The sequence below is a fragment of the Hylobates moloch genome, unplaced genomic scaffold (genome assembly GCF_009828535.3).
Source record: "Hylobates moloch isolate HMO894 unplaced genomic scaffold, HMol_V3 SCAFFOLD_14, whole genome shotgun sequence".
NCBI lineage: Eukaryota > Metazoa > Chordata > Mammalia > Primates > Hylobatidae > Hylobates > Hylobates moloch.
Window position 1 is genome coordinate 51,270,269 of NW_026652289.1, and position 13,394 is coordinate 51,283,662.

At 42.7% G+C, this 13,394-nt stretch overlaps 2 protein-coding genes across 14 annotated transcripts in view; one reads left to right on the top strand and one right to left on the bottom strand.

Moving 5' to 3' along the window:
* The window catches only part of HMG20A (high mobility group 20A), a 106,463-nt gene extending 105,233 nt beyond the window's left edge, over positions 1 to 1,230 (bottom strand). For 2 of the 3 annotated variants that reach the window (XM_032175617.2, XM_032175620.2), the window contains exon 1: positions 910 to 1,229. The gene's annotated coding sequence lies outside the window, so the exon portion shown is untranslated. Of the gene's footprint in view, positions 1 to 909 lie in introns of all 3 variants that reach the window. The other variant, XR_009209829.1, reaches the window with a different exon arrangement.
* PEAK1 (pseudopodium enriched atypical kinase 1) overlaps positions 1,165 to 13,394 on the top strand; it is a 292,413-nt gene continuing 280,183 nt past the window's right edge. For 10 of the 11 annotated variants that reach the window (XM_058427920.1, XM_058427915.1, XM_058427918.1 and 7 more), the window contains exon 1: positions 1,719 to 1,899. The gene's annotated coding sequence lies outside the window, so the exon portion shown is untranslated. Of the gene's footprint in view, positions 1,239 to 1,718; positions 1,900 to 13,394 lie in introns of those variants that run through there. The other variant, XM_058427924.1, reaches the window with a different exon arrangement.

Consider the following 13,394-nt stretch of genomic DNA (forward strand, 5'->3'; position numbering starts at 1 on the left):
TACCATTTAAAAATCGATGATGAATTAAATTACAAAGGAGGAAAATGTAATAAAATACAACTTTCACAAATGTTACGTGTAAGCTACACATGAGAATTTTTAAGGATGAAGAAGCTGTTCTCAGGCACAGGGTAAAACCTGTAGCCCAAAATCAACAGGCCTAGTAATTTAAGATGTCAATTTTATCAGTTAAGGTAACACCGAATTTCAGTACTTCAGTGTGATACTTTCATTCTGCTAAGATGAAAATGCCCCAGATTTTATGTAAAATATTCAGTCCCCTAAATAAAAAGTTATCTCCTTAAAAGAGAAGCTAGATTTCCTGTTGCATGTCAAGGCAGAGGGCACCACACTTCAACCCAGCCAAGGCTGGACTTGAGTAGGGGTGCAGGTGTTGGCAATTCACCAGTCACACAAGCTATGTCGTCTTGCAGAGGTGAACAAAGATTTTTAACAAGGGCTTTCGAATTCTTTGAAGAAAACACTGAGACAATTTTGCTGGGGAGGAAATGCTCCATCTTCCACGTGGAAACAAACTCATAAATTCTGACTGCAGGTTGGTGTTCAGCACAACTTGGAATAACCTAACTTTTCACATAAAACACAATCCCCAAGCTGCAAGATACTGTCTCCGCGAATGGCATCAAGCACCACCTTTTCAAGCCCTCACCAGCACTGGAAGTGGGTTGGACACCCCCAAACCATCACCACCCCCCCACAGGAAGTGAGGGTGTCCCCCCTCCCCAGGACGGCCTTCCTCCCCTCCCCCAACCGGAAGTTGAGGCGCCCTCATTCAGCTGGCCTCCAACAGAGACAAACCAATACCACCACCACCAAAAGAGGGGTGATCTTCAAGGGGTGAAGGGCATCTCAACTGGGGCCATCCCCAAGCTCGCCTTGCTTACTGACCTGCTGACGACAGGGGCAGGAAGGGGCCTGGGGCCTAAAGAAAGTCCCTTGCACAGAGGACAATTCCCTCAGCCCCTCGCAATCGCCTTCACTTCACGCACTCGTCGTCTCACAGCTGGACAAAAATTCTTCCGCAGCACTTTATTTTGGTGTCCTTTCCTTTTCTTTACCTAATCTCTTAACCACCTTTCGTCAGGTAACTCCTCTTACCGCATAGTATTTACAATTGCTCCGGTGAGGAGAAAAATTTAATATTTTCCACGGTACCTTCAGAAAAATGAAGGGATTATTTTGCCCCAATGCGGCGAAGGACTACGTGGTTACGCAAGGTGAGCCCTATTTTCGTGGAGGTTTCTGGGAGATGTAGTTTTTTTTTATTGCGAAGGCCCGCAGAAAGTAGAGGAACTGAAATTGGTCATGACTATATATTAGCGTCCTCGAAAACATATTCTGTATTCGATGACAGCTGACCTAGCGGGCTCCGACGCCCAAATGGGCCCAGACTCCCCTTGTCTTTTCCTCTGCGGCTTAATCGAACCCGAATTTTCCCTCACGCGAGCCCAAGGTCTCGGAAGCCCCGCCCCTTGTCTTAGCCCCGCCCTCCGCAGCCAATCAGGCGCCCTTTAGGTCTCGTCCTCTGGAGGTTGGAGCGCACAGAGGAGGGGCCTGGCGGTGACTCCTCCCGCTGGGCTGAGGGAGACCTGGGAGACGATCGGGGCCCTTGCGAGCGCGCGTGCTCACGGCTCCAGGAGCGCGGCGAGCGGGCGAGGGCGCGCGCGGAGGGGCGGTGCGCGGGGCCGAGAGGAGGCGGGCAGGCTGGTGGGCTGGGCGGGCGGCGAGCGGCCGGGAGCGCGCGGTGGACTCGGCCGCGGCGAGTAGTTAGTTAGTTGTTGTTAGTGTCAGTTGCTCGGCGGCGGCGGCCGTGGTCACCAGGAAGGGGACGGGACGGACGGCGATGGTGGTCGCCGCGGCGGCGTGTGCGCCCCTCAGGTAACAGCGGCCCGGCTTTCCGCGTCCCTTCGGTTGTCTTCTACTCACGCGCCGGCTGTGGGACCAGGGTTGCCGCGGGTTGAGGGCGCTGACCCGGGGGAATCCGGGCGGGGCGGCGCGGCTTCTGGGTGGCGCCGTGCGTCCCGCCCGGCGCGGGCTCTAGCTCCCCGGCCACCCCCGCGCCCCGCCGGTGCCGCGCACCCCTTGCCGCCCCTGCCCCCTCCCTCGGCGGCGGCTCCGGGAGCGCGACGCCCCCCAGAGGAAGGAAAGTTGGGACCTGCCGCGAGGGACGCCCTCGGGCGCGGCTGGGAGGTTGCGGGGGAAAGTGAAGCCTGGAGGAGCTGGACGCGGGGAGGCCGGGGCAGGAAGGGCTTCTCTGGCTCCTGCCGGGTCCACACGGTCAGCCCGCTCCCGCACCCGGGAGCATCGGCGCAGCCTCGCCGGCAGCGTCGGGACGGAACCGGGTGGCTCCCTGCCTGCTCCCTTCGCGCCGCGGCTGGGGAGCCTGCGAACGTGTGGGCTGGCGGGGTCGTTTGGGGGTTGTGACTGGTTCGGCTGCTCAGTTTTTTTCTTCTCTGCCCTTTGACTCATCCGTTCTTGCAACTTTTCTTTCCTCCCTCGTTGGGGACTTGCCGTCTGAACCGCGTCTGCCCCCTCCTCTCTCGTCGGCATGCACCATCCGTCTGGGAGCTTGATTTCGTTTTTTCCTCCTTTGGCTACGTTAAAGATTGCCGAGAGCACCGGGAGAGACCCTCCTCCCCCGCCTGCCTCTGGCCTGTTAAATGTTACTTTTTGCGATTCGTTGTTTTTTAAAGATCCAAGTTCAGGAATTTGAGAGCTGTGGAATGGAGTTATTGGAAGGCTGGCGTTGAGGGGGTAGTGATGAGTTAGAGGAAAACTATGATTTCATCTTTATTGGCCTTGCTATAGAAAACCTAATTCATTTTTTTCTGCCTCTGTTGAATGTGGTAAAATCATACGTTGAATTAAATACTTAGAGACTTACATAAAAGACTATTTTTAGGTCATTGGATGATGTACGTGAACAGCTTTTCACCTGAATTGGGATTGCCTTGAGGATTCTGTTTTGGGGCCTACCTACTGATTTTTGTTCAGCCACAGCGTCTTTTTTTTTCTCGATAAATGAAGTGATGTAGTGATGTGTGTAGTCAGAGAACCCATATTGCTCTCTGCAGTGTGGAAGTGAAAAACGTGAATTATCCACAGGGGTAAAACTTTCCATGAGCAATCTTGGATACTCACTTCATGATGGCTTCTCTGGTAATCTCAGAGCATTTCTAGATAGCTCAATTCACTGACGACCCTAATTACTTTCTGACTTGCCTGGGACTTCTCTTTGGTGTCTTGTTTAGTAAACTGTAATGGCAGATATGGTACATTTTCTTGGCTTCAAAGTTGAGGGTTATAGCCTCAGCCCAGAGATGAACAATGGAAGTAGAATTCATAGCATTGCTAGTGAATTTTGGGTATGACCGACTCACAAACTATGTGAAAAAATAAACATCCCCTTTTCATTGCTGTCAGGGGGAAAAGGGAAATATTTTATCATGTCTTTATTTTGGATTCTCTACCATGACTATATTATGTGGGAAAAAATGTCAAATTATTTTCTTTAAGGCTTTTTAATGTGTGTTCCTTCTCTTCCCTCACTACCCCCCACTCCTGCCCCAACTTAGGGGCTAAAATTTATGTGTGGCTGTGTTCTAGGGTTGGAAGAGAAGTGTTTTGGTGAAAGAAAAAGATAAGATCACCTTGAACTATTATGATACCTCAGCTATTCGTTTTATCCAGTTGATATACACAGAAACTTTCACAATACTGTTTGTAGCCTATTAACATTCAAAATTCATTTTTAAGAGACTACCCTGAAGGCCCATGAAGAAATAATGCCACTTCATAACTGTTTGCCGACAATCACATTAAAAAATATGTTCCTGGAATGCATTATGCGTGTACTCATATAAACATTTATCTTTGTACATTTATGGTAATGTAAATATTTAAGTCTGAGAGCTTAAAAACTTTTATTTGCTTATTTGCATACATGTTTTTCAACATTTAGCAGCGCCAACCATATTTGCCAAATAAGCATCAGCTATAAATTCATGCTTTGGCACATTTCATATAATAACTCTTCTAAATTGTTCCGTGGTGAAGCATCATGAGATTAGCATTTGCTTCATGAGAGAGATTTGTTGTTCTTTTTAACTGTACTGATGTGCTGTTTAAGTGGAACAGGTGCTGGGCCCTAGCCATTTGTGTTGATACCTGCCAAGTCATACCCTGTTGTTGGATGGGTTGTTTAAGTAATTTAGGAACCAAACTGTGGCCCCTGGCATGCCAAGTGTGAGTACTAGTCTCCATATCAGTGTTGCAAATCCCTGTTTCCACTGTAAGAGGCAGATGTGTGTGATGAGCTTTATTCTGTCATTTGCTGATCTCTTTACTGTGATTCCTACTGCTTGTCCCCCTCCCCCCCACCCCGCATCCCCCCCCCACCCCACTCTCCTTCCTAGTCCTTTCATTGCTAAAGCTCCTGGTATTCTAGGTTCCCTCAAGGCTGGTTTGTTTCCTTCGTGAACTGGAAATCCTAGTAACCTTCAGGCCAGGAATAGATAGTTTACATTTGTTTGACAAATGTTTAAGTACCTTTTAAGTGCCAGACATGGTGGTAGGTAGGACCTGAGTGTTATAGAATATGAGATTCCTTTTTGCAAGGAGTTTACAGTTGAGGAGGAGAAGATAGGTGATAACCAATAATTATAGTATGACAGGGGTGTGCACACATTCCTATGGATGGAAGCACAGAGGAGGGGTAGCTGACTCAGACTTGGGGGGATGGGGGAAGGATGTCTAGAATGCATCTGAAAGTGTTACCTGAGCTAATCTTCAATAATAGGTAAGAGTTAACTAGGTCCAGAAAGAGGGAAAGTACATCTTATACCAGTGCTGTCCTATAGAAATTTAATACACGCCACAAATATGTTACATATATAATTTAAAATTTTCTAGTAACCACATTTTAAAAAGTAAAAAGTGAAATTAGTTTTAATAATATAAACTCAGTATATCCAAAATATCATTTCAACATGCATTCAGTATAAAAAGTAATATCGAAATATGACATTTCTATTTTCATACTGTCTTCAGAATCTGGTGCATAATTTTCTACTGTTTTCAGAATCTGGTGTGTAATTTACACTTATAGCACTCTCAATTTGGACAACTACATTCACATACTCAATAGCTGCAGGTGAGTGGACAGCGACAGTACAGCTTTAGAACAGGGTGGATGAAGTAATAAGCCAAATCAATGATTGTCTTGTGAACCAAGTTAAGGAACTTTAACTTAATTCCAAAAGTTGCAGGGATTTAGTGGGGAAAAAAAATTATGCTCTGGTAGAATGAGATTTGTATTTTAGACCCGTCATTTTGACAGTGAAGTGAATATTGAATTAGAGAGGGACAAAACTGGAAGCAAGAACCAGTTAGGAAGCTATTCCTGGTGAGAAATAAGGAAGAGTGTAGAAGAGGGAGTGGCTCTATGAGAGATTTAGGAAGTATTATTAACGGGACAGGATAAATCTATTTAGATTATAGAATTGAGCAAGATTGAAGATTTTGGATGATTCCTACATTTCTGTTGTGATCTGCTGAGTAGATTGGGCAAGCAGCTGAAGAGAAGCCAACCATCTGTGCCAGACAGACCAAAGATGAAAAAAGGAAATAGAGATTTGTCATGGAAGCTGAAGGAGAATATTATTTCAAGGGCTAGGAGTGGTCAACACTGTGTCCTGCCTCCAAAAGGAAAAGTAAGATAAAGACCGAATAAAGTCTCTGAGACTTGGTGATTAGGATGTCTTTTATAACTTCTGCTAGAACACTTAGCTACATTGTAATGCATGGGGGTGGGTGTTGAAAAGTGAATGACAACTGTAAGTGTAGCTAATTGAGAGGGATACAGTGTTTTCAACAAAGGACTCTGAAGGAGTCTGTAAGCAGGGGGAGATACTTGGGATTTAGAGAATCTTGGACATGCTTAATGTGAGCCTGGGAAGAGCCACTGGAGAGGAGAAACTGAAGAACAGTATATATGTGTATGCTTGGTGGGCGTGGGAGACTGGCTGCTGGATGGAGGCAAGGATTTGAAGGTAATAGGAATGAGATCCAGGGTGTAGGTAGAGAAGTTGGCTTTGAGTAGAAGGTGGTCTCACTTTTCCAGTGAGCAGAAAGGAAGGAGATGGATGGCAGTGTAAATAAGTTTGTAACTGACAGAGCAGGAAGGAAGAGTTGATGATATGTCTTGTATAATTTTTGATCATCTGCTAAGAGTGAAGGGAACATGGTAGAATAGGAGTTTTTAAACAATGTATGTGAGGCCAAGTGCTGTGGCATGTGCCTGTAGTTCCATCTACTCAGTAGGCTGAGGCAGGAGGATCGCTTGAACCCAGAAGTTGAAGGCCAGCCTGGGCAACATAGTGAGACCCTATTTCTTAAAAAAACACACACACAAACAGAAAAGCCAGGTAAAATTAATCCACCCCTGTGAAAGGAATGGAAAAAAAGATAGTCTGTAGTTTATACATACTCTTTGTAAACGGCTTCTAAACGGCTTCCAAGGCAATGGCTAACAGCGGATGGGGTGGAGGTAAGGGAGAGAGAGGTAGACAGACAGACACATGACTAGGAAACTGAAGAAGGATTGTTAGTTACATGACTAGGAAACTGAAGAAGGATTGTTAGTTAGCATTAAGGACCTGTTTATTTCAGATTGTAGACCTTACATTTGTAGCAGTACCAATTTGCATGGTTGGTTTTTCTCCAGCAGTGAGTGATCAGACTATCTGAAGAAACTATTTAATACTCTCAAGAACCTTATGAGTTATGTATTGTTACTGTTACTCTCCTTGTTTGTAAAATGAACAGCTTGGGTTTAAATTCTGCCCAGGCTGTTATCCGCTGCTTTGTAGATATCTGTTTGGTAGATATATCTGAAGGACAGTTGGTTGAGGGAATTAATGATATTGAGTATTGCAGCTCTACCGAAGAACTATGGAGTCCTCCTGGATCATGAGCTGGAAGCCTGTAAGGAGGTGATCCAGTTGGGAGAAAATGAGGAGCATGAAGTGCTAGAAGTCAGTGTGAAGCTGTAGAGCAAATGAAGAGCAAATAATACTAACTTCTATTTGTGGAGTACCTCCTATGTGCTAGACACTTTAATACCTAGTTCTGATCCTAACACTAACTCAACAATGTTGTTATTTACCTTATATTATTTCCTTTGTTCTCCTTCAGATGAAGAAACTGAGGATTAGAAAGGTTAAATAACATATCCAGACACACCCTGTCAAGTGATGGAACCAGAATTCAAAGCCCATTCTTTCTTGTCCAAACCATGTTCGTTTCAAGTCAGAGGATAAGATAGAAAACACAGTAATTGGGCCTGGCACAGTGGCTCATACCTGTAATCCCAGCACTTTGGGAGGCCAAGGTGGGTTGAGGTCAGGACATTAAGATCAGCCTGGGCAACATGGTGAAACCCAGTCTCTTACAAAAAAGAAAAATACAAAAAATTAGCTAGACATGGTGGTGCACACCTGTAGTCCCACCTACTCAGGAGGCTGAGGTGGGAGGATCACTTGAGCCTGAGAGGTTCCATCTGCAGTGAACTGTGATTGCGCCACTGCACTCCAGCCTGGGTGACAGAGCAAGACCCTGTCTCAAAAAAAAAAAAAAAAAGAAGGAAAGAAGGAAGGAAAGGAAGGAAGGGAAGGAAGGAAAGAAGAAAAGAAAGAAAAGAAGGAAAGAAAGAAAAGAAAATGCAGGCTGGATGTGGTGGCTTATTCCTGTAATTCCAGCACTATGGGAGGCTGAAGTGGGAAGATCGTCTGAGCCCAGGAGTTTAAGACCAGCCTAGGCAACATAGGGAGGCCTCATCTCTAAAAACTGTAATAAATTAGCTGGGTGTGGTGGCATGTGCCTGTGGCCCTAGCTACTTAGGAGGCCGAGGTCAAAGGATCACTTGAGCCTGGATGGTAGAGGCTGTAGTGAGCCATGATCGCACCACAGCACCCCAGTCTGGGCAACAGAGTAAGACCCTGTCTCGAAAAACAAACAGAAAAACTGCTGCTGTATACTCTTCACCTGGGTTCCTCTAATGTTAACATCCTACATAACCATGGTGCATTTATCAAGCTAAGAAATTAGTATTGGTAGGATGCTTCAACCAAGCTTCAAACTTCTTTTATATTTTACCAGTTTTTCTAGTATTCTTTTTCCATTCTGTTATCCAAACCATGATATTACATTACTTTAGTTGTCTTCTTTGTCTCTTCGAATGTATGGCAGTTTCTTGGTCTTTTCTTATCTTTTATAACCTTGACACAAGTATTTTGTAGAATATTCTTCAGTTTAGGTTTGCCTGATGTTTTCTCATGATTAGATTGGGGTTATGGATTTTGGGGGAGAGTACCACAGAGGTGAAGTGCCCTTATTATTTCATACAGGAGGTACATGATATCAAATAATTTATCACTTGTGATCACTCTGTTAAGGTGGTTTCTGCCAGGTTTGTCCACTGTAAAGTTACTATTTTTCCTTTCCCATACTCCGTGCACTAGAAACAGGTTACTAAGTTTAGCCCACACTTAAAGGGATGGGAATTAAACCCCACTTCCTGGAGGGAGAAGTATAAAAGAATTTGTGGACATATATTAAAACCACCACAGTAATTGGTAAATATTTTGAGAGCGCTACTTTGAGGCTTTGCCAGTATCCTGTTTCTGCCCACTAATTTTAGCATTCATTAGTGGATCTTGCCTGCAGCAATTATTGCTGTGGGTTCTGAAGGTACTTTTTTTAAATTTTCCTCATTCTTTCTACATTTATTCATTGGAATTCTTCTATAAGGAAAGTTTTCCCTTCTATCTAATCATTTATCTCAGTTCAAATTCATAGATATTTATTTTATTCTTAGTGTTAGAATTAAATGCTATCATTATTTTGTTGCTCAAATTATTCCAGTTTTGGGCCTTGGGATCTCTTTTAGGTCTACTTCTGTGTCCTTTTGGCATATTTCTATTCTTTTTTTATGTGTATGTACATGCACACTTCTTTATTCTCTGACACTGCCACATGCTTCAGGTTCATCTTGTTTTTTTTTCCTGCCTCAGCCCTAGAATCAATTATTTCTCTAAGGAACCTTGGTTCCTTTCACTGGAGGATGATATTTTGAAGCCAAGATCTGGATGCTAAGTGTGCTCATTGCTGTGGAGTATCATTGCTCCTAGACTTTCTCAGTGGAAAGAACTAGGAAATGCATGTATGTATACTAATCCACGTATCCACGTACAATTATGTAAAAATCTGTATTTCTGTATATAAAAATATAAATATACTGATTGTCTGACTCTAACTGGATATGTTTTGATACAAATAGATTTACTGATGGATTGGATATAGAATGTGAAAAGAAAAAAGTGATGGATCACTCCAAGGTTTTTGACTTGAGCAACTGGAAGGATAGAGTTGTCATTAATGGAAATGAGGAAGACTTGAGGACAGTGCAGAGCAGGTTTCTGGGGAGAGTTTAGGAGTTCTGTTCTAGACTGGTTAAGTTTTTGAGATGTCCAATAGACATGCTAAGTAATAGAGATATTAAGTCAGCAGTCAAACATGGGAATCTAGAGTTCAGAGAAAATGGTCCAGGTTACATTTGGGACTTGTCAGTATAGATTAGATCACCTGAGGAGTGAGGGTAGCTAGAGAAGAGAAGAGATTTAAGGACTGGCCCATGGGGCATTCCAGTCAGAGAGATAAGGAGGAGCAGTTCTACATAATGATAAGGGCTGAGGTGTGGTTATAGGGTGGATTTCATATCATTAATAAACACTTAATACCTATTATTTGCAAAATACCAAGTTGTGTTTGGGGTTAACATCACTCCCTCCATAAATTTATAAGACAAATTACAGACTTAAAAAGAGCATAGCAGTAGAAGGCCACATACCTGATAAAGATATAAAGTACTAGGGGCTGGGTGTGGTGGCTCATGTGTGTAATCCCAGCTCTTTTGGAGGATGGAGGCGGGAGGATCACTTGAGGCCAGGAATTTGAGACCAGCCTGGGCAATATAGTGAGACCCACCCCAAACCCCCATCTCTACAACAAGTAAAAAAATAATAGCTGGGTGTGCTGGCCCATGCCTGTTTTAGCTACTCAAGTGGCTGAGGCGGAAAATTACTTGAGTCCAGGAGTTCAAGGCTGCAGTGAGCTATGATCGCACCACTGCTCTCTAGCCTAGGTGACATCGCAAGACTGTATTAAAACAAAAAAAAGGGTATGAAGTACTAATGAAGCTTATTAGAGAATGTGGACAGAAGAAACTATGAACTCAAATATGTGCCAGCTATATTTAAACACTGATGTAAGCATGTGTCTGTCAAGCAACTTGTCAAGGCTTTATGTACACACTAGTAATTATCAACCAGTAGAAATTTCTCCATATGTTAACATTAGTTTCAGAGGTTGTTTCTATTCTTGCTCCCTTTCCATTATTAGGTCTTGGGTTGGTAATTGTGCCTGTAGTCACTGGCTATCAATTAAGCCACTCAGTGAACTGGTGAGGAGTGTTTCTGCTGCCATCGACTTTTTAACTTTTGGCTCTCTGCTACCTTTTCACAATCAATAGGATTTAACTTCAGACTGCATACAATCAAATGTTTCCATTTACAAGCAGGGTTGTAAATCAAGCAGGGTTGGCCTTACCATCTTCCAGTGAATATGCCTCCTTTTTTTTTTTTTTTTTAACTATTTCTTTCACATGTGGTCTTAGACCTTCACATTTATCATCTGGTTGTTAAAGTCAAACTCAAAATAACAATTTTAGAGTTTTAAAAATAATTAAAACATGTAGCCTGGTAAACCAAAGTTTTAGTAAAACATTTTAATTTCAACCCCTTTGCATTAAAAATAGGTAGGCTTTCATTGCCAGCTGATAAGAGGTGGTAGTATGGCATGAGGCAGGCAAATATCACCTATCTAGTAATTATTTTAGTGTCGTTCTTTAGGAACTACAAGAAAAATAACAGGTGTATCTACTTTGTAGGATGGGGGCAGGTAATTGTAGGATTCCATTCTTATTTCTACCTCTGAATAGTTGATAAAGCTATTATCCAGGTTTATGTACCAGTGTGTTGTATTTATTAGTTGTGAGAAATCTGAGCATATTTATATGCTGAGTGGAAAGAGCCAATGCATTGAGTGCAGACTGTATCTTATTAGCACAGTTCCTAACAAGTAGTGGATATTCAAATATTTGTTGAATGAAAGATTTCAGTAAGGTACTTGACCCTTATAAAATTTAAGACAAGATTTATTTAGCTTGTTCAAGAAAGCTGAAGATACTAAAAATTTTCATTGTTTAAGTCAGAGTTAGTGCAAAACAAAATAAATCTGTAAGGTAACATCCTCATTTTAGGCCAAGCCAAACAAATCATACCACTTTGTAAAACATGATCAGACGGGTGCGGTGGTTCACACCTGTAATCCCAGCATTTTGGGAGGCCAAGGCGGGTGGATCACCTGAGGTCGAGAGTTTGAGACCAGCCTGACCAACATGGAGAAAGCCAGTCTCTACTAAAAATACAAAATTAGCTGGGCGTGGTGGCGCATGCCTATAATCCTGGGAGGCTGAGGTAGGAGAATCACTTGGGAGGCTGAGGAGCTACTCAGGAGGCTGAGGCAGGAGAATAATTTGAACCTGGGAGGCTGAGGTAGGAGAATCACTTGGGAGGCTGAGGAGCTACTCAGGAGGCTGAGGCAGGAGAATAATTTGAACCTGGGAGGCGGAGGTTCCAATGAGCTGAGATCGTGGTGAGCTGAGATCATGCCGTTGCACTCCAGCCTGGGCAAAAAGAGCGAAACTCTGTCTAAAAAAAAAAAAAACCATGATTACTACCTTTCAAGTAGCTCATAACCTGCCCTCCAAGAATAGTCAAGAATTCTAGTTCAGAAGTCACACTGCCTGGATTTGAATTTACCAGCTCAGCCACTTCCTGGCCATGTGACTTTATGTTAGTTTCTTAACTGTGCTTCAGTTTCCTCATTTGTGAAATAAGGATAATACTTGTACTTTATGGGGTTGTGAGGTAAAATTAGAATATATGTCATACATATATACAAGTGTTCAGTTTTTAACTGTTACTCTAAAAATGCTAAGAGGCTAGTATCTTAAGGTTTTTTATTTTCTCAAAATTGCATATGCTGAGTGTTAAAGGAAAACAAATCCCTCTGTGAACAAGAAAAAACACTGACAGAAAGTATACCAGTATACTCATAATGATATGTTGAGACAGTGAATAATGGGTTTTCTGCTTTTTGCTATCTCCATTTTTTCTTTTATTTGTTGAGCAGATTTTTATTAAATGCTCAACTGTGAGTCAAACACTGGGCTTTCATGAGCATGTTACTTTCTGAGAGTAAGCAACATTGTGGTTAAGAACATGGATTTGGGACCCAGACTGCCTGGAGCTGCATCTCAACTTTACCACTTACTAGCTGTATGACCTTGGGAAAATCACTTTCTTTCCTGGTGCCTTAGTTTTCTTATCTGTGAAATGGGGGAAGTGATAGCATCAACCTTAGAGGGTTTTTAATGAGCTCATATTTGAAAAGTACTTAAAATAATGCCTGAAGCATAGTATCATGTGTGTGCTAGATAATATAAAAGATGATAGAAATATTCCATTTAAAAATAAAGATTTTAATTTTCCAGTACATTTATACTTTCACCCACATTGACAGGAGCACTTTTATTGTTTAAAGTTAGGGTCCCCTCTTAATTTTCAAAGTAGATTCAGTTTTGTTATTGCAAGGGAAGATGCCATGGTACCACTCTTAAATAGTTTTGTGTTTGTTTGTTTTTGAGATGGGGTCTCACTCCGTTACTTAGGCTGGAGTGCAGTGGCATGATCATGGCTCACTGCAGACTTGACCTCCTGGATTCAAATGATCCTCCCACCTAAGCCTCCTGAGTAACTGAGACCACAGGGGCATGCCACCACATCCGGCTAATTTTTAAAATTATTTTTTGGAGACAGTTTCCCTGTGTTGCCCAGGATGATTGCAAACTCTTGGGCTCAGGTGATCCTCCCGCCTCAGCCTGCCAAAGTGCTGCGATTGCAGGCATGAGCCATCACATCCTGCTTCAACTCTTAAATATTTTGGAATAATTAGTTGAATATTTCAAATGCTGAAAAACTGCCTTCTTTCTAGGCATGCTACAATATTTGTAGATTTTATTTGAGTATGAATTAGTTTTTTAATTGTGGAGGTTTGTGTGAAAGAAGATTTAAGGCATTGGAGAAACAGTAGAAAGTATCTTCCTAATGGCAGTTCTCTACTTCATTTGAAAAACTGTTTCTGCAGCAGTATTCCTAGACTGTTTTTTTTTTTTTTTTTTTTAATTTTTTTTT